An 18,979-nucleotide genomic window follows, 5' to 3' on the forward strand; every position below is an offset into this window, starting at 1 on the left:
ATGTGTGGGTGCCACCCACCTCCAGCAAGTGGGGCTTTGTGTACTGTGATGGGTGGCCCAAGCTTGGCAAGGAGCTCCTCATTTGGTGTCAATGGGGGCTGCATGGCTGGTCTCCCACCTGTAGTTGTTGGGTCCCTGGCCATGGCAGCAGCCCATTGCCAGGCATGGCCTGTGAAGTTGGTGGCATGCTGCTGCACTTGTTCATATGTATGTGTGTGCAGGCCCACCTAATTTACCCTGTGGACAGGGTCATCCCACAGGGTGGTCCTCTCCAGCAGATGTTGCTGGCTTTGGCCCAACAGTACTGTGTGGTTCTGTATTATGGCTTCCATTACCAGGTTGCATTCCGCTAGTGAAAAGGTCTCCTGACAGTGATGTGACATTGCACCTGGTAGTCACTAACAGGAAAACACATCTCAGGACCCCATATATTTGGCAACAGTATGTCCAGTACCTGCACATGTACCTTGAATACCAATAGCCAACACTCACAACCATTCCAGTAGCCACCACTCACAGCCACACCATACCCCTGTAATCTATCAGCACAGTATCAGCTTGCATTGCAGTCCTGGTTATGATGAGTCATATTGCCAGCAGTGAGGGCAAGTTGTTTGCATAATCTGTCATTCCTCATTCAGGTCTATGTAAATGGATGACAATGACCATCTTCCATGCGGATGGTGTGTGGATGGTGCTGCGGCTTGGTGTGACTACTGTGTGTATTGCAGCTGGGAGCACATGCCTGAGTTCATGTAGGATGCAAACAGGGATGATATAATGCCCCATGGATACTTACATTTATTGCCTTTCTGTAGGCAATATGTACCTGCTCACTGGTGATGAGGGGAGGGGGTGTGTGTGCCATACATATCCACCTGTAGACATTCTGAGCATGGGGGATGTTTGCCCTAACCCTATCTGCATCAGGTTGCCTGTAAATATGTTGTGTGTGTATGTGATTTGATTGGCCACCATTAAAGGTTGGGTTGGTATGTTGCCTCCAAGATTGTAGACATATGGGAAGATGGGTACTCAAACCAGTGGCAGGTGGGGAGACTGACTGGATATGTGTATGATTTCTTTGTCATTGGGGTTACTCCTCAGCAACTTGCTTACAGGGGGGTGGGGAGCATAGGGTGGGATGAATTTTTGCCACAGTTTTCTTCCTTTTGTTATACAAACTATTAATGTTGGAATTCAATGAGGGAGGATTGTTTTTAGAGTTTGTCCTGTCAGTATGTAGGGTAAGTAGGGTAAGTATAGTGGTTAACATAATTCTACAGGGTTTTTATGAACAATTCAATAGTGCTCTCTAGGTTTGGAGGCGCTTGAACTTTTGCCAGGGCATCATCTAATGGTAGGAAGTTTGCCTTAGAATAATTCCTAAATGTTTCAGGATTAGCTAATGTTCTGGGTTTTATTTTTATTTCAAAGGAGACAGCTTTGTGGTCCAACCTGACAGGTGAGTACATTACTCTTGGGGGGGGGGGGTGCAATCTTCTTCCATGTTTGTAAGGACAAGGTCATGGATGTTAGCTCCCTTAGCCAGAGTATGGTCTAGCTAGTCCATATTGTTTGTGTTTACAAAGTCCAATAATCTCTGGGCCTACATGTTTAGGGTTAGGTATGATCCCAGTTTGTTGTGGGTTAAAGTCGCCTATGAATATGGAGATAAGTTGAACTGGGAGTATCTCTAGTACATGTAAGTATGTGTTATGGGTTTTATAGATCATACAGGGAAAACTATAGCTTACGAGAATATGGTATAGGACTTTAACTGTGGTAAATTGCACCCTGAGCAGCTCAAACACATCATAGTGTTTAACCGTATTTAAGGTGCATTTGTTTTTGAATAAAATCCTACTATCACAGTTAGAATATACCTTACATTGAAGACATCCAAATTCTCTCCAATAAAATCTGCTATTTTATCTTTTTTATACTTTGAACATAATGCCACTGTCCACCTCAGCAATGAGCCATCTGGCTACCTGTTAAAGGATTCCCTGATATCCTTATTCTGCCGTATCCATAAAACATTACATAGCGACAGTACTCCCCACACCTCTACAACTTGTTGTATATCAATACCACTCCCACGTCAACCATATTTCAGTCTTCGTCACACCTAAAAACATCATTATCCATGACCATGCCTTCTATGTACCTGGCCTTAAATCATTGGACAACCTTCCAAATGATTTTGCAACATACCTGCCTATAACATATTTAGGGACAAAGTAATATGCCACCAAGAAGGAGCCATGTTTACCTACCTCACTCAGCTTGATATTACTAAAAAGTTTCCTCTACCATTGCACCCGTTTTATCTAACTATTTATTTCTCTCATGAATGTATCTTACTCTTCTCCATCTGGTTCTCTGCCTTATTCTGACCTCTCTTTCGCAATTTTTTTTCTGTTCGGCTTCCTCCCTTCCTTAACTTTGTCTCTCATTTGCAACTTGAAATTCAAGTAATCTGGGAATATTACTCAATTTGTAAATGTGTATATACTACTTTTTTACAGTGCTGTTTTGCTTACTTTCCATTATTGAACAATTTCCTAATGTTTAGCATTATGTGCTTTGCAGCGCATTTTACTGTGTTTTGTTTGTATTGTAACACATGGATTGCATCTAAAAGTGGTCCTTTTTAGATGAGTCCACGTTCTTCATGAGCAAACAAATATATATAGGTATTACAGAGTGAAGTCAATAACCAGTGGTTAAACTCAAACCCTGTATCCTGTATCTGTGAGGTTAAGACCTTACCATTATGTCATTCCTACCCCTGCAAAAATAAATGCATTAATAAACAAATAAATAAAGACACAAATAAATAAATGAGTAAAACTTTAAATTAAAAATCACTTTTACGTTATTCTTTTGTTTTTTCACTTTCTCTCTTTAGCAACTGAATTGGCTCAATAAAGGTGACTCCATTTATTAGTTTGGCACTTTGTTGTATATTGTCTTGGCCTGGTCTTGTAGGAGTAACCCTATTAAATGAAAAGAAAAACTAATATATGCATTACCAATATTGTTAGCCATGGTTATTGTGACATCCCTCCTCTGGGTGAGTAATCAAGAAGCCTGAATCTTCACCACTGACGTCAGTGAGGGACGTGCACTTTGAACAAAAACAGGTGCACACAGTATTTACATATGCAGCTCTCTGCATCAAGCACATTTTCCCTTAAGAGCACACAGGGAACACACTCATTCCAGGGTCTGGGTTTCCCTGTCTTTGTCTTCAGGCCCCCGATAAGACTCCTCACTGGCACAGCTATAGAGTTGAGCTCTCCGCTGAGTGTTCAAGCCAAGTCCTCCACCAGTCTCTGTGTGAAATCAGTGATCTGTGTCTCTGCTCCAAGCAGCTGACATACACACTTGTTGAGATTTGATTTGCGCACACACACACACACACACACACACACACACACACACACACACACACACACACACACACACACACACACACACACATACACACACACCTAGGAAAGGCTGGCACAAATTTATTCCCTCTGCTTCCCTTTGGCTAGACTGTAAGGTAGTTAATGCCACCAGACACTCTAAAGCCAGCTACTCTAAGGCTCTTACAAGGGTACCCAATTATACTGAATTAAATTAAAACTAATACAAATAGAAGTGTTTGACCAATGCAGTAAGGCTTTCAGGAGTGGCCACAGTGTCAGCAAATGAATATAAGTACTCTCAAAGGTTAAAATATTCTCTAAAGGACCAGGCACAATAAAAAGTTTAAATATTTTATTATTTTTTTTTATTTAACATTTGTTGACCGGGAATGTCCGACTAGGTTCCACAGAGCCTGTTTTCAGCGGAGGCCCGGGGAGAAATGCTTCAGATGGATGTCTTTGGAATGTGGGAGGAAACCGGAGTACCCAGAGGAAACCCACACGAACACAGGGAGAACATGCAAACTCCACACGGAAGGCACCCCAGCTGAGAATCGAACCAGAGAACCTCTTGCTGTGAGGCGACAACGTTAACAGCTGCACCACAGCGCTACCCTTAACTGCTGCACCACTGCGCCGCTCAAATATATTTAGATTAAATATTAAATATTAAATATATTTAATAATAAGTAATAAGTAATAAAAGGGGTTTATATTATATTTTATATTATATTATATAGGGGTTTATATTAGATCTTCGAACACTTAGGTTGTCGAATACTGAAATGTCGACATTAAATGTTGAAGTCTAATAAACACGACAAGCCAATTATGAGAATTTTTTCCCTGGGGAAAAAATTCACTTGGCCGTCATTGGGGATTTGCCCTTTTCCTCGATATAGAGCAATCTCAGAGTTGGTATATTTAGTTAGGGGTGTGGAGGGCACCCCCCCACGTCAAGGCGTGTGAGAGGGGAAGCCCCCCACTTGATTAGGGTTTTAGAGTTTGTTTGTTTTTTTCTGTTGGCCACACAAATTTTTTCCTGGGAAAAAATTTGCTTAATTGGCCTGTCGCGTTTATTAGATTTTGACTTTTAGGTGTCGATGTTTTGGCGTTCGACAACCTAAGTGTTTGAAGATCTAATATAGACCTTAAAAGAACTTGAAAGTGCTAAATATTTATTTACAATAAACGCCAGAGTTTCAGTCACAGGAAATATTAAAATAACACAGATGAATAGATTCAGACAGATACAAAAAAAACAGTACTTAAGTAATCTCACTATATTTTCCTGGATGGTCTAAAAAATTACTATTCCCTGGTTACTTTCTAAAGCAAGGCAAGATGAAGTAGTTGAGTGACCCTTCTATGTTACATTACAAAAACAGACTGCTCTGAGACTTTAGTCTCATCTAGTATTAAAATATAATTTTTGTACTGGTTTACAGAATGACATCACATACATCTGATCATCTGACTTCTGTTTACCACATTATCCCCATTGTACTAGAAGCTGCCAAGATTTAGAACAGATGCATTACCTTACACACCTAGAACTTTGCTAAGACCTGTTGCAGCTTCTGGATGCCATAAAACAATTTCAGACTTCCACCCTTCCAGAGTAGCAATTAGTTCACCCCCAAAGAACAATGCAGAAGGCTTCCTAGTACAGACTATTTGTCTCTGGCTGCATTGAGACCTGTGAGATACAATCTTTATGGCCTAATTTAATTTCAGGATATTTTTCTGAAAGTTATCTGGGGCTGAGCTTAACCTCTTCTCTTCCGGTATCCTCTGTTTATATTCATTTCAACAGTTATAATACAGTCTGACATACAGGTGTATTTCTTTTTTTTTCTGTCCAGCAGGACCCACAGTTGGGACATTTTTGACACAAACTGCTTTACAAATCAGTTTGATATACAAAGGACATATAATAGGTTCATAGGTAGATACTAGGCTATTGGCTCTAGGGCCTATATAAGCCTAGCCAAAAAGGTACCCTGACTTTTGCCACCCAAGAAAATTATTTTCCTGTGCCCCCATCGAGCAGAGCCACAGAAGTGATTCCCGGGGTGAATTTCCTATTTCCCATCCAATCATCAAGATTTTTCTTGAAGAGTGCTAATGAGGAGCTCTGTTTGACATAGATAGGTAGTCTTTTCCAGAATATGGGAAGTCTCTGGGACAGGAATCTATCCCTCCAGCATGTTCTATATATTGTGGTGACAAGGTTTAGGTCCCTACAGTGTATAGCTTGGAGGGATTGGGATTTCTTTAAGTGGAGCACGTCCAAAAGCTCTGGGTTTGACATAGCTTTATATGTTAGGCAGAGATCGCCTCTGAGTAGGTGATATGCGGCAGAGTAAAGCTGGAGTTTTTTGAGACATTCTGCATAGGGCATCTGTTTGAGGCCAGTAATCCTCTTTGTGAGGTATTTCTGTGGCCTTTCCAGTTGTTGTAGATGTCTTGTGAGATACATACCAAAAGGGGCATTGTACTCTATAATGGGTCTAATGAGTGATGAGTAGAGGGGAACAATGACCTCTTTTTTTCTGGATGAGAAACCTTTTGTGATGAGGTGTGCCACGTAGAAGGATTTCCTGACCACTGTGGTGATGTGATTATCAAAAGAGAGACTACTGTCCACCTGTGTCCCAAGGTCTCTTATCACACTTTCAGTGTTAAGTAGCCTACCACCTATGTGGTAGTTCATGGGTACAGAGTTTTACCAAAGGGGATGACAATGCACTTTTTGGCTTTTTCACTAGGCATCTGTCTCAGTGAGGCCCTTTTGTAGGATGTCCACATCATTAGGAGTTTCAGTTATGGCTCCTAGTTTGCAGTCATCAGCAAACTTCATTAGCCAAAGACCTTCTGTATTAGCCTGTACTTTAGAGAAGTAGATACCAAACAGGAGAGGACCCAGGACGGAACCCAGCGGTACTCCACTTGTCACTGGTCTGAAGTCGGATTTGGAGTCTGCTACTTTCACAGTGTGGGTTCTGTCCATGAGCGAGTTGGCAACCCATCTTGTGACATAGGAATTTATACCTATTTTATTGAGTTTATCTATAATTCCAGAGTGAGGGATGATATTGAAAGCCTTGGCAAGATCTAGATAGGCTGTGTGAACCACCTTACCCTCATCTATAGCTTTGGTGACTGCTTCAAAGAAGATGGATCTCCAAGGCTATTAAAAGTTAATGTTGAAGGTGAACAAAATAATGTGTTGTATTTGATATATGAATTAAGCTTTTTATATGATGGAACGAAAAGTTTCATTTTTTAACATGTAGTTTTACGTGAGAAATTTTAATGGATCAATAATTACATATTATTTTTTAGACAACAAATGCTTTTTTAGAACAAATGGTTTTATACAAATGTGTATTAGATTTTGATTGGTTAATTCATTCAATTTAGCTTTATAATTAAGTATAAAAGGCTTATGGTACAATACAGCCCACATCTGAAGAAGTGCCTTTGTAAACGAAAACGTATTGTTGAGCGTTAATGTTTTTTGTGGATTAAAGCTGAGTTACGTGTATTAAACTATCCAGAGTGTTTTTCCTAATTGTGCTGTTCCTGGCTTTATTGTTTTGCTGGACAAGCTGCTTCCTTTTTTTTCGTGTTATTAGTGGGACATTGAAGCTGCTGTGATTTTGTGGATTTATTTATCTTTTGAAGTAACTGACATCCTCACAGGAACAAAAATTATAAAAAAACTTCCCCAAAGTTAACTACAGCATACTAAGCGATGGTATAAAAAGCTTCATACCACCCACAATCGTAGATACCAATGATCACTATGCAGAAGTGCATGCAAAGGCCCGGTACAAACACTTTAGTGATTGCATAAACTCTGCTGTACCTGACCGGATCAAAACCAGGTCTTCCTGTAAAAACAAGCCAATGTGGTGGACTTCAAGTATAAACAGACTATATAACAAGAGGAAGAAACTGTTATCCAAAAGGAAGAGGGAAATCACTCTACAGATGGAGATTTCCCTTCTAAGCCTAAACAGGAAAATCAGAAATCTTGCAAAGTTTTCTAAAGCAAAGTATGAAACTAAAATCACATCCCTAGCCAAGGATAATAATAACTTATGCTTTAACTATGTCCAGTCTAAAAGGGAATGCCCAGCTATGTGCCAAACTGGTTATAGATGGGATCACTCATACTACACCAGAAGATATCACCAATATGCTAGCTGACAGATTCAGTGCAAACTTCACATCCCTATCCCCACCTACCATATCCCAAAGCATACCTGACACCAGTCCCCTGCTTAGTATCTCTAGAGAACAGGACATCTCTGTGCCAAGGCAAAAAACATGACCTCAATGGGACCAGATAATATACCAGGTTGTTTACTAAACAATCTAAAACAAGACCTAGTGGACCAACTTAGTGTTCTCTTTAATCATAGCTTGAGAAATGGCTATGTTCCTGCAGAATGGAGAAAAGCAACAGTAATCTCCCAGCACAAAGGGGGGAGGGGGGTCATGAACTGACCCTGGGAACTACAGACCCATAATTCTAGCAAGCCTCACCTGCAAGGCCATGGAAAGAATTATCATAGGCCTTATTGAAAAGTACATAGGTGACCTCCAAAAGCTGGACTCAACCCAGTTTGGCTCTGTTAAGGGTAGAGCATGCTTATTAAATTTGTTATACTTCTTTAACAATGTCACCAAAGCCATAGATGACGTAAGACAGTGCACACAGCCTATCTCAACCTTGCCAAAGCTTTCTACACAATTCCCCACTCTGACATCATTGAAAAACTCTCCCAGCTAGGGATTAAGCATTACATTACTAGATGAGTAGCTAATTGGCTCACTGACAGAGCACAATCTTTCAAAACTGATTACTTCACTTCCATCAGTAGACCTGTCACCAGTGGAATACCACAGGGGTCTGTGAAGGGCCCCTTACCATTTGGCATCTATTTCTCAGAAGTTCAGGACAAAGTAGATAGCCTTTGGCTCACCAAGTTTACTGATGATGGCAAACTGGGAGCAATCACTGAGTCCCCCAACAATGTCAACATATTACAAGAAGGGCTAACACAAACAAATGACTGGTGCCAACACCATGGTCTAAAACTAAATACAAAAAAATGCATTATTATTCCCTTTGGCAAAATGGAATTCCATACAAATTACAATATTGACAGCACCCCCTTGAATTCCAACCCAGTGATGCAAGACTTGGAAACACTGGTTGACAGCAATCTGAACTCTGACCACCAAGTTTCACAGTGGTAAGGAAAGCCTTCTACGTAGCACACCTCATAAGCAAGGGCATAGTATTCAGGTTAAGTGATGTTATAACTCCACTGTACTCGACCCTCATCGGACCACTTATAGACTATAATACACCCTTTTGTATGTACCTCGCCAGACTCCTGCAGTAACTAGAAAGACCTCAGAGGTTTCTCACTCAGAAAATACAGAGACTCCAAACCACACCCAATGTGGTCAGTCTGAAAGCTTTGTCACTTTATTTTGAATCTTATAGGCTGCTGAGTACTGACTTATGCCTGGCCTATAGAGCAATCTCCAGCTCTGCCCTAATGGAAAAGATGCACATCCACAAGTCAAATGGCTCAAGAGTCACTCACTCCAGGGAGCTCAACCTAGCTTGTGACAGATCATGTTGGAGAGACAGACATGTCTCCCAGAGACTGCCACTTCTCTGGAATAGACTCCCTATTAATGTAAAACAGATTTCATCAATGACCCTATTCAAACTCAACCTAGATAACTGGATGGGAGACCGCAAATTAACCCTGAGGTGGCACTAATATCCCTCATGGACAGGGGTAGCTGGTGTTGATCACAGACCCACTTAGTTCATAAATTTGTTCTGTGAACTACCCAAAAAAGAACAAATGGGGATACTTGGGATTAACATGACTAGGCTTGTAAAGGCTCTAGGGCTGCTAGCCTAGTAACCTCCTATGAGCCTATGAACCTATATCTGTTATTGTTGCTGATGACACTGGGCATTAAAAACATAGTGTCTTTGTTACTGTGCCTTGATTGCATTTATTAATTCTGCCTTCAAATATTGTTGTGTATTAATCTCGCTGTTTCACTAGCATATAATGTAATGCCATGTAACAAAAATGCTGAAAACAGATAGCATGAAGCCATATCATAAAGATGTGTCCCTGCATCAACAAACGTAATGCAATTAAGGTTTCTTTCGCTAGTAAAGAGGCCTCTGGAATGTTTAGAAACAAGCATGCAACATGAAACTGAAACACTGGGCCTTATCTAAAAGACAATCAGCTGACATCTGTACTGAGTATTGATTTTCAGCACAGACCAAAAGGTGCTATCAACAAATAAAATCTATGAGCTTGACAGATAAAAATATAAACCAGATATTAAGGTGTCAAGAGGAAAGAAAGGTGTAATAAACTCTCAAGATGTGGAAAATTTGATATATGCAATCCCCTCATTTGTCTGCATTTGTTGTTAATCAAAAAATAATGTACTGTAAAAAGATAAATAGCTAAGGCAAAGGCTGGACGTCAACTGCAGAGACAGAACAAGGGAATTCTAAACCTTCTCTACCTTGGAAAGATAGATATCGTTGTGGAACTGAACTCAGATTTTTGGTTCAGTCAGACTTTTGCTCAGTCAGGCAGAGTCAGACTTTGAGAATAGTCAGATACTTCAGACGTCTGCAAACTTTCAAATTCTATTTATGCTCCCAGCTGCCAGCTAAAAAGAATTCTCTAACACTATACACAGTGAAAAAGGAAGCAAACACTGTAATATTTCATCCTGCTAATTCTGGGACTGACAAATTAAAATGGTAAATCCAGTCTCAGTGAGGGGAAACTGGAGTGCACAGGACAGGGGCATTTAACCAGGATTCCTTGCAAGTGAACTGGACTTTAGCCTATAAGGCAAGCCAGCAATGAAGTCCCAGGAATCATCAGTTTTTTGTCTCTCGCAAAGAAACAGGACCTAGAGAATGCAAAACTATTTCACAGTGCCTACCAAGGACCAAAAACCTTTTAACTCTTATTTGAAACTTGGTATCTTGCATGCCTTACCTTACTGACAGGAACTACTATAAGTAATATGATGTTTTTCAGACTTTAATAAGTTCATTTTTATCGATTGATGCCAATTCAGATTAAATCAATAATTTATTTTATGCGCTAAGAAATTCTATTTTATTCAAAATTCAACTTGGCTTATGCTAGCTGTTTTAATTTTGGCTTGTTTGTAACCTAGAACAACACAACTTAGAAAGGGAGGGAAACAAGTGTTGAGCCAGCTTATCTCACCCACAGACAGATGCATATCTTATAATATATAGTATTACATTCCCTCCTAATTGTTCTGACAGTATAAATGGGGGCTCATCTGAGAAAAGCTAATTAAAACAGCAAAAAAAAAAAAAGCCTAGAAATAACAACTGCAAACTGTGGATGCACTTTGCAAATGTATAAAAATGGGTTCTTAACTGACAAATAATTGTTCTACAATATTGTATTAGCTTTGCTGTCTTGTTTTAAATTTCTGTTGTTGCTGCTGTCAGTTTTTAGATAACATGGCAAAAGTTTCAGCAACAGTGGAGATTGGTCAGGAAAATGCAAACCAGCAGTCTTCATGCATTTCCACAAGGGACCCTGAGCCAGTACCATGTTGGTCCCCAAATTTGGAAAATGCAGCAGTCTCTGATATGAGGATTAATTATGTGCATCCATGTCTTCCTGCTGCCCCTATATAATGGGAGGATGATGAAGAGACAGGTAGGCTAAGCAATGTTAACTGATATCTAATGGTGAAAGTCCAGAAGCTGGAAGTACAACTCAAACTTCAGATTGAAATGCGTGTAGAGACATGCCGATAGCACAGTTTAGAGATTTAGAGATTTGGAATCTTGCCCTTTGAGCAAGGAACCTGTATTGATAGGTGTTCAGAGTAATACTGATTACCTATGTAACCAGAAGACTGAATTTCAAAAACACAGACAGACAGAGACATAGAACACAGTAAATGGATAAAATGGAGCCAGGGTACAAAGAAGGACCAGCTACAGTAGTTGCCGTAGTGAAAGACAGGGACATTTCAAAATGCCAGTTAGAAAGTCTCATACTCCCACTATGCTGCTACCTAGAAAATGTGTAGCTAAGAGGAGAGCTGCCTGCTAGAGTGACTCTGATTCTGACAGTAATGACCCCCAGTGTACCAGTTAAATAAGAATGAGCAAGAGGGAATAAAGATCTCTAACCCCATAAAGTTCATATGCAAGTCTTACATCTCCTTGGCAGTAGGTTCCACTCCAGAAGCAAAAAGGTTGATATTGCCTGGCAGATTAGAAAGTTAAAGGAATGCTTTGCAGCTTTATCCATACCCAGTAAAGAGGAACACAGTTTCATAATTAGGTGATCCATAGATGATGAGAAAATAGACTGGGCTATAGTATTTGAAGAAGATAAAAATGAACCACAGAACTTGTATAAGTTTTTAAAATGGGAGAATGTGATGTGTTGCTATAGGAGAGGGGTTGGACAAGCTGCCAATGCCTTGCAATACCATATAAATCAGAGCCACCAAGAAATATATAACCAGTTAAAAGATGGGTATTTTACAGCTGATGATTTTTTAGAAGTAGAGATTGATGATTTTCAAGATGTGTACTTCTAGAACTTACCATTACAAATTAGGGCATAGTTATCCGTAAAGTTCAAGAAGAAACCCCAAACTGTGCAGCGGATTGTAGACATGGCAACAGATATCTGGGAATCCACCAAGCAAATGAAGCCCTGCCCCTGAGAAAAGAGGAAAAATTACCAGGTTCCCAAACCCAGGTACTAGAAGTGAAAGCTTCTGATACCCTTGGCATGGTGTGAAATGAACTATCTCATTCAAAAGGCAAGAAAGCACACAAAAATACATTACCTAATTGGGCTAATCCCCCTATGCAAGCACACGCTAGTGCCAGTTCTCCTGCAGCACAGCAAGTACTTCTTGCTCCACAACCTCCAGGGAAGAGACCTCAGCAATCTTATTCTCCCCATCAGTTGTATTCTAGCCAGGGGCCAGTATACAGAAGACAGGGCCCATGTAGACAAAATTACAGGTGATATGAAGAGAGACAGGGACATGTTTCTGGCACAGACTACTACAGAGAGTATTAACACTATACTAGGGACCTGCCCAGAAACTGACCTAATTCCTATTACAGAAAAGAAACTGGAGATGAAATAAGCAGGTCACAAAATCAGGTAAAACAGATAAGGGAACAGGCTGAATAGCTAAAGTCCCTGTGCCAAAATTTCTGGAGCCAAACCTGCTCATTGCCTCCTGGCTTTCCTGCTTCTAGATATAGAGTACCCATCAATCCTACCAATAACAGCTAATTAGTTTCTTCTCTCAGACAACTAAGGGAAATTATTCTGGTATTGTGTTACTGATCTGAAAGAAGTATGCATAGTAAAACTAATGCAAATTACTATCTTCAAAGGTGACCTCTCACAAGCAAATTACTATCTTCAAAAGTGACCTCTCAATCAGAACTCTAAATCTTCTCCTGTCAGTAGTGCCAATACTGCCTTGTTACAAAGGCTACAGCAAAATAAACTTTATTTGGCAATTTAATACCTAATTGAAGGGAAGATGGGTTCTACCTTGAAGGAAATGTGGAAAAAAGTTTAAAGCATAAAGCCCTACTAAACTCAGTTGCTGAAATAACTCTAATATTAAGAAGCTGAGCAGAGCATTAAAAGATTCAAAGAGACTGAAAATCCTACTCAAAGTGAGGAGGGGACAAACAAACTTGGGGAAAGTGTTTAAAGCTAACATTTGGAAAATGGAAATGGGACACTCAGTGTATCACTAGTAAGTCAGGAGATGTTTTCTTAATTGGTAATGAGCTGCTATAAAAGTGTATGCCTATAGTTGAATAGTTTGATGTGATCTTGTGGTCACAGGTAAATAAGCCCATTACGTTTGGAAATAGTTTAATGGCTCATAAGCAAGCAGAAACTTGCTATTTAGAAAAAGATCATACAAAGATTAAAATGACGTAAGTCTGATGTGCCAGATGTGTCTGTGTTTGGAAACTCTGAGGCTCTATCTCAATGGAGACAGAAGGCACATGTTGTATGTGTATCAAGGCAGATGTAATAAAATCTGAGATAAACACCAGTGGTCTGACATTCGTTACTAAAAAAGAAACTCTTCTTTCTCATAAAGATAACCAAACACTAATACAGCAGTGTCAAATGCTGAACACATTCCCTCCCAAGGGGAAAATGCAAAGGAAAGTTCATTAGGCCACAAGTCATTTCTTTGCAGAATGTGGTCGGAAGGATTTGAAAAGGGGACACATAAGCACTGAGACAGCTTATTCTCAGCCACAGACACACGCATAGCTTATAATATAAAATATTGCATTCCAGCCTAATTTTTGTGACAGTCCCATTAAATGTAATGCTGTTACAGTAAAACCATTGACCTATGTTCTTTACTACAAATCTTAATCTCTCATTTCTTGTTCTGAATTTTCCATTTTCAGACCGAACCCTCTCCAACCCAGTATAGTTCTCAATGAATCAGGGACAAATCTCAACAGACTCAGGGACAAATCCAGAAACAATCGGGGACAATCAGGAACACTTTTGAAATATTAATATTATTAACATGAGACATTGACAAAATAAAATAATGTGAATTAATATATTTTTATGAAGTAAAAGAAGTTTATAACTCTAATTATTGCCATTATTTATTAAGTGTAATTCACCACTTTTTCTCCAAAAGTCACCAGTTTTATGAGGGATTAAGAGGGACAGAGCTAATTGCTACCCTGGAAGGGTGGAAGTTTGTGAAATTGTTTTATAGCTTTCAGATGCTGCAACAGGTCTCGGCAAAGCTCTGGGTGTGTATTGTACCAAAGTCAGTTGACCAGATGTGATATTCTGTAACCAGCACTGAAATAATTTTTTAGGCATTAGTGAGAGATATGACGAAACTCTCACAGCAGCAATTTGTTTTTAGGAACCTGACAGGAAAGATCTCTCACAGATATCTTACACACCACACATCTCATCTTGCCTTGTTGTAGTACATAACTTAATTAGGGAACAGTAGTTCTTTAGTAGTCAGGAAAATCTAGTAAGATTAGTTAAGTGCTGTTTTTCTGCATCTGTTTGAATCCATTCAACTGTGTTATTTTGTATATCTTTTGTGACTGAAACTCTGGTGTTTATTATAGCTAGATATTCAGTTATCTTAAACCAAACTGGAAAAACACGGAATAGCAGACTTCACAAAAAAAAAAAAAAAAAAAAAGAAAAACAAGTAAAGGAAGCTGGGGAAATTACAGTCAATTTTCCAAGATTTGGTTGAATCAAAACCTCTTTAATGCAGGAAAACTGGTAAACCATTTTTGTTTCTAAAATCATAAACTTCATCAGAACTAACTGAGAATTACTTAACTAACATATATATCCAAAATGTAACAATCATGTGACAAATTTATTTAAAATCAATTAGTAATTTAAAGCAATATTCTAAAAATCCTAATGATGCAACAAAAGCATAATGCACAATTTGATAAAAAATGTATGACTCATACAAGTGTTTGTAGAAATGACACCCTAAAAAAACTAAAAAATGCATTATACAGCCAAATGTTTTAACTTTCATAAACAATTAATAGAAACAGAATTATTGATTCCTGAACAACTTGTAGCTTTTAATGTCAGTTGCCATTTTAACTCACATCTATCTAAATTATCACTAGTGACATATCCCCTCAAGTCATTCTTAAAATGTTCTAACACTGCAAATTTAAAGTCATGTTCAGGATGGTCAACTAGATGTCTATATAAAGCATCAGTACTTTTACATTTTCTAATATCTAGTCTGTGCTCATAGACCCTTTATTTAAATTTTCTGGAGGTTCTTTCAACTTAGAAGGCAGGGCATGTGGAGCAACAAGCCACATAAACCACCTGCTAGGAGTCACAAGAAAAAATACCTCTAATTTTGTAACCAAAACTATTAATAAACAAGCAGTCTGTAACTAGCACATATGGGCATTGTTTGCATTTCCACATTTTACCATGCCTGCGTTTCTGTTTTATATCAACTTGTTGGGTTCTAATAACTGTTTAAAAGACTTATCTTTCCTATACACTGTTTGGGGGGTATTTCCCAATAAGCTAACCTTCTGATTAGCCAAAGAAAACATAGCCTAATGTTTTCAAAATGGCATTAGCTGTGGCATAACTGTCTAAGGTAAATGCAGAAATAAAATGCTTTTGGTTATTCAGCCTAAATATCACTCCACTATCAGCTGATATTTGAACATTTGAAGTTGTTACATCCATCCTTACTCCTCTAAAAATGGGGTGACCAAACAATGGTGAATAAAACCCTTGTATTCTTTTATGTACTACCTCTTCCTTGAGCTCAAGCAAAGAAAACACTTGGGATACCCCCTTTTCAAACATACACAACACTGTGTCACATTCATTATAAAAAAACTTTAGTATCTGTCACCAACCTAGCAAACCTAACCAGCTGGCCCTTTACTACTGCCTTCTTCTGATGTCTTGGATGCCAACTGCTATAATGAAGATATGAATTTGAGAAGGTTGGCTTTCTAAATATGATGGACAGGAAGGAGTATGAGTCAAAATTTTTAACAAGTTGAATATTTAAAAAAGTAATGCTGGTATACTTATGAACAAAAGAAAAATTTAAAAGCTCAGTTGTGCTACTGATATATCGAATAAAATCAGTCTATCCCTAGTGTCAGTCCATAAAATAAATATATTGTTCAGGTAAAGGGTGTAGAATGTCTAAGAACATTTAAAATTGCTGTTAAATATATACTTTGACTCCCAACTAGCTATGACAAGATTGGCAAAACTAGGGGCACAAGCTACCCCCATTGCAACACCTGTTACCTGCCTAAAAAACAGGCCATCAAAAATATACAATTGTTAGTTAAAACATTTCCATAATGGCAGATGATAACTTTCCCCCTATCTGTAATTTGTTCCCCAATTTCAAATAATGCATCTTCAAACCATCCCAGACCAGTACTATGAGGGATGACTGAATAAAGATAAAGATTTCAATTGTGATGAAAGAACAATTTTTATCAAAGAAAATCTAATTAATTTTACAGAAAAAAATGACCAAGCATCCCTATGAAGCTGCAACAGTTTGTTGATTGATTCTTTTAATAAACTGTCTGAACATTTTGCTATGTAATGTGTTTTGGATCTATTGGCATCCACAATGGGCTGTAATAGAGGGTTAATTAAATTCTTGTGGATTTTGGGTATGTCAAATATACCCACAATAACGGCTTTAGTGTTATCCAGAAAATCATATTCCTGTTGGTTAATCAGTCCATTCATTAATAGTCGAATAACAGTGCATCTATCCTACCGTATGCAATGGCAATCTCATTTTGTAATGCTTCACAATTTGTGTCAGTAAATAACATAAGAGTAATATGGTTCTCTTAAAAACTTATATTCAATTCTGATGAGGTTTCTGATTTTGGAAATGAAAGCACTTAACACGTTTTTCTTGCATTAAAGAGGTTTTCATTCGACCAAATCTCGGACTATTGAATGTAATTTCCCCAGCTGCTTATATATCATTTGTTGTTTGTTAGATATTCAGTATTCACATCTTTTTTATTTTATTATTTATTAAATATTTCTATACCTTTCATTGTGGCTAGTCTTTTGGAGAATAGTTTTAACATCTTCAGAGTAGTTATGTTTATTTTAGTGAGACTGTAGCCGATCCTGAAAGCCTTGCTGCATTGGTCAAACTCTACCATTTATATTAGTATTAATTTTACTCAGTATAATTGGGTACCCTTGTAAGATCCTTAGAGTAGCTGACTGGTGGTAGCATAATTACCTTATAGTCTGAGCAGAGGGGTCATAGCTGGTAAATCTGTGCCAGCCTTTCCCAAGTGAGTGTGTGTGTGTGTGTGTGTGTGTGTGTGTGTGTGTGTGTGTGTGTGTGTGAGAAGATTAAATATCCAAGTGTGTATCTGAGCTACTTGGAATAGGGACACAGAAAGCCAAAGTGGTTAGTGCAGGGTCTTGTTTGGGGCCTGGAAAGAGAGAGAGAGAGTCCAACTCCAGGTCTGGAGTGTGTTCCCTGCATGCTCTTAAGAGAAATTGTGCTTGATGCAGACAGCTGCATCTAAGAATACTGTGTGTATCCATTTTTGTTCCTAGTGGCTGTCCCTCACTGGTGTCAGTAGTCAGGATCGAGGATCCTTGATTACTGGCCCAGAGTAGGGACTGCCACAATAATGTCCCTATTGGTATGCACCTGTCCAATTAAATGAGAAAACTTGAATGCCCACAATGCCTTCTTATTAAGAAAATCAAAGGCCAAAATCATGAAACTATGCAGACCATCTCAAAGCCTTGTCCATCTTCTTGGTGTCATACAGACAACCAAGTGACAGACTCTGTCACACGTACAGACCCTCAACAGGCCTTATGAAAATACAAATCTTTGAGCATATAATCTTAGCTATTAGCATACCTCTCAACCTCTTAATACAAGAAATTTGGACAAAGAAAAAAATAATGGGAGGACAAAGGCCCCAAAATAGGGGCACATTTCAAATATCATTCTTATATACTTATGAAGTTGCTAGAATAACAGGATTTGTGTTAGCATTCATTTTTCTGAATGGTATCAAGTCTGAGACTCAAATAAATGTCATTATGTACTGACTTAAATCCTCAGTGAGTTGCCAAAACACAAATTGTATGAGAAATAGACCGAAAAATATGAGGCAAAAATCTGGTCAGTTGAGCAGTATGGATCTTAGTCAAGTCATGCTCCTTGACTCCATTCTATCCATGCTATAGTCGCCTCCAAAAAAGTGCAGTGATCATTGTTGTTCTTGTCCTTGGACCTTCAATGTGGCAATGTTTGGACCTACAACTTGATGATCTATTTCTCCTGCTATGAGACATTTATATACTTTTTCCATTTTAGTGTCTCTGAATTTTTTTTCACAATTTCAACTCTCCATCTATTTCTTTCCTTTATTTTATATATATATATATATATATATATATATATATATATATATATATATATATATATCTTTTTCATTTGCTCAGTCATTCCATCTTTTCATTTGCTTTACTTCTTCTTCTTACTTTTCACTCTATTATTTACATTTTAATTCACATTTTTTCAGGATTTCATCCCAGAGACTCCCTTCTACATTTGACTGAACTTTTTCAAGGACCTGAAAAAGAACTCCATTATCAGAGTAATTGTTAAAATGTCTATATAATAAATTAGACACGTTTTTGTTTCTAACATCGTCATGTAATATCATCTTGGAATATCCCCCTTTGGATTTTTCTAAGATAATGTTCTGTTTCCCCAATGTAAAATGTTGTACATTTCTTGCAGGTAGTCACATAGACCACCCCTTTAGTTCCACAATTAATTATCCATCCAATCCAGAAATCCACCTACCATCAATGTAGATATTTTTCCTCTTT

Source organism: Protopterus annectens, chromosome 3.part1, assembly GCF_019279795.1.
Source record: "Protopterus annectens isolate FY-2018-M chromosome 3.part1, PAN1.0, whole genome shotgun sequence".
Lineage (NCBI taxonomy): Eukaryota > Metazoa > Chordata > Ceratodontiformes > Protopteridae > Protopterus > Protopterus annectens.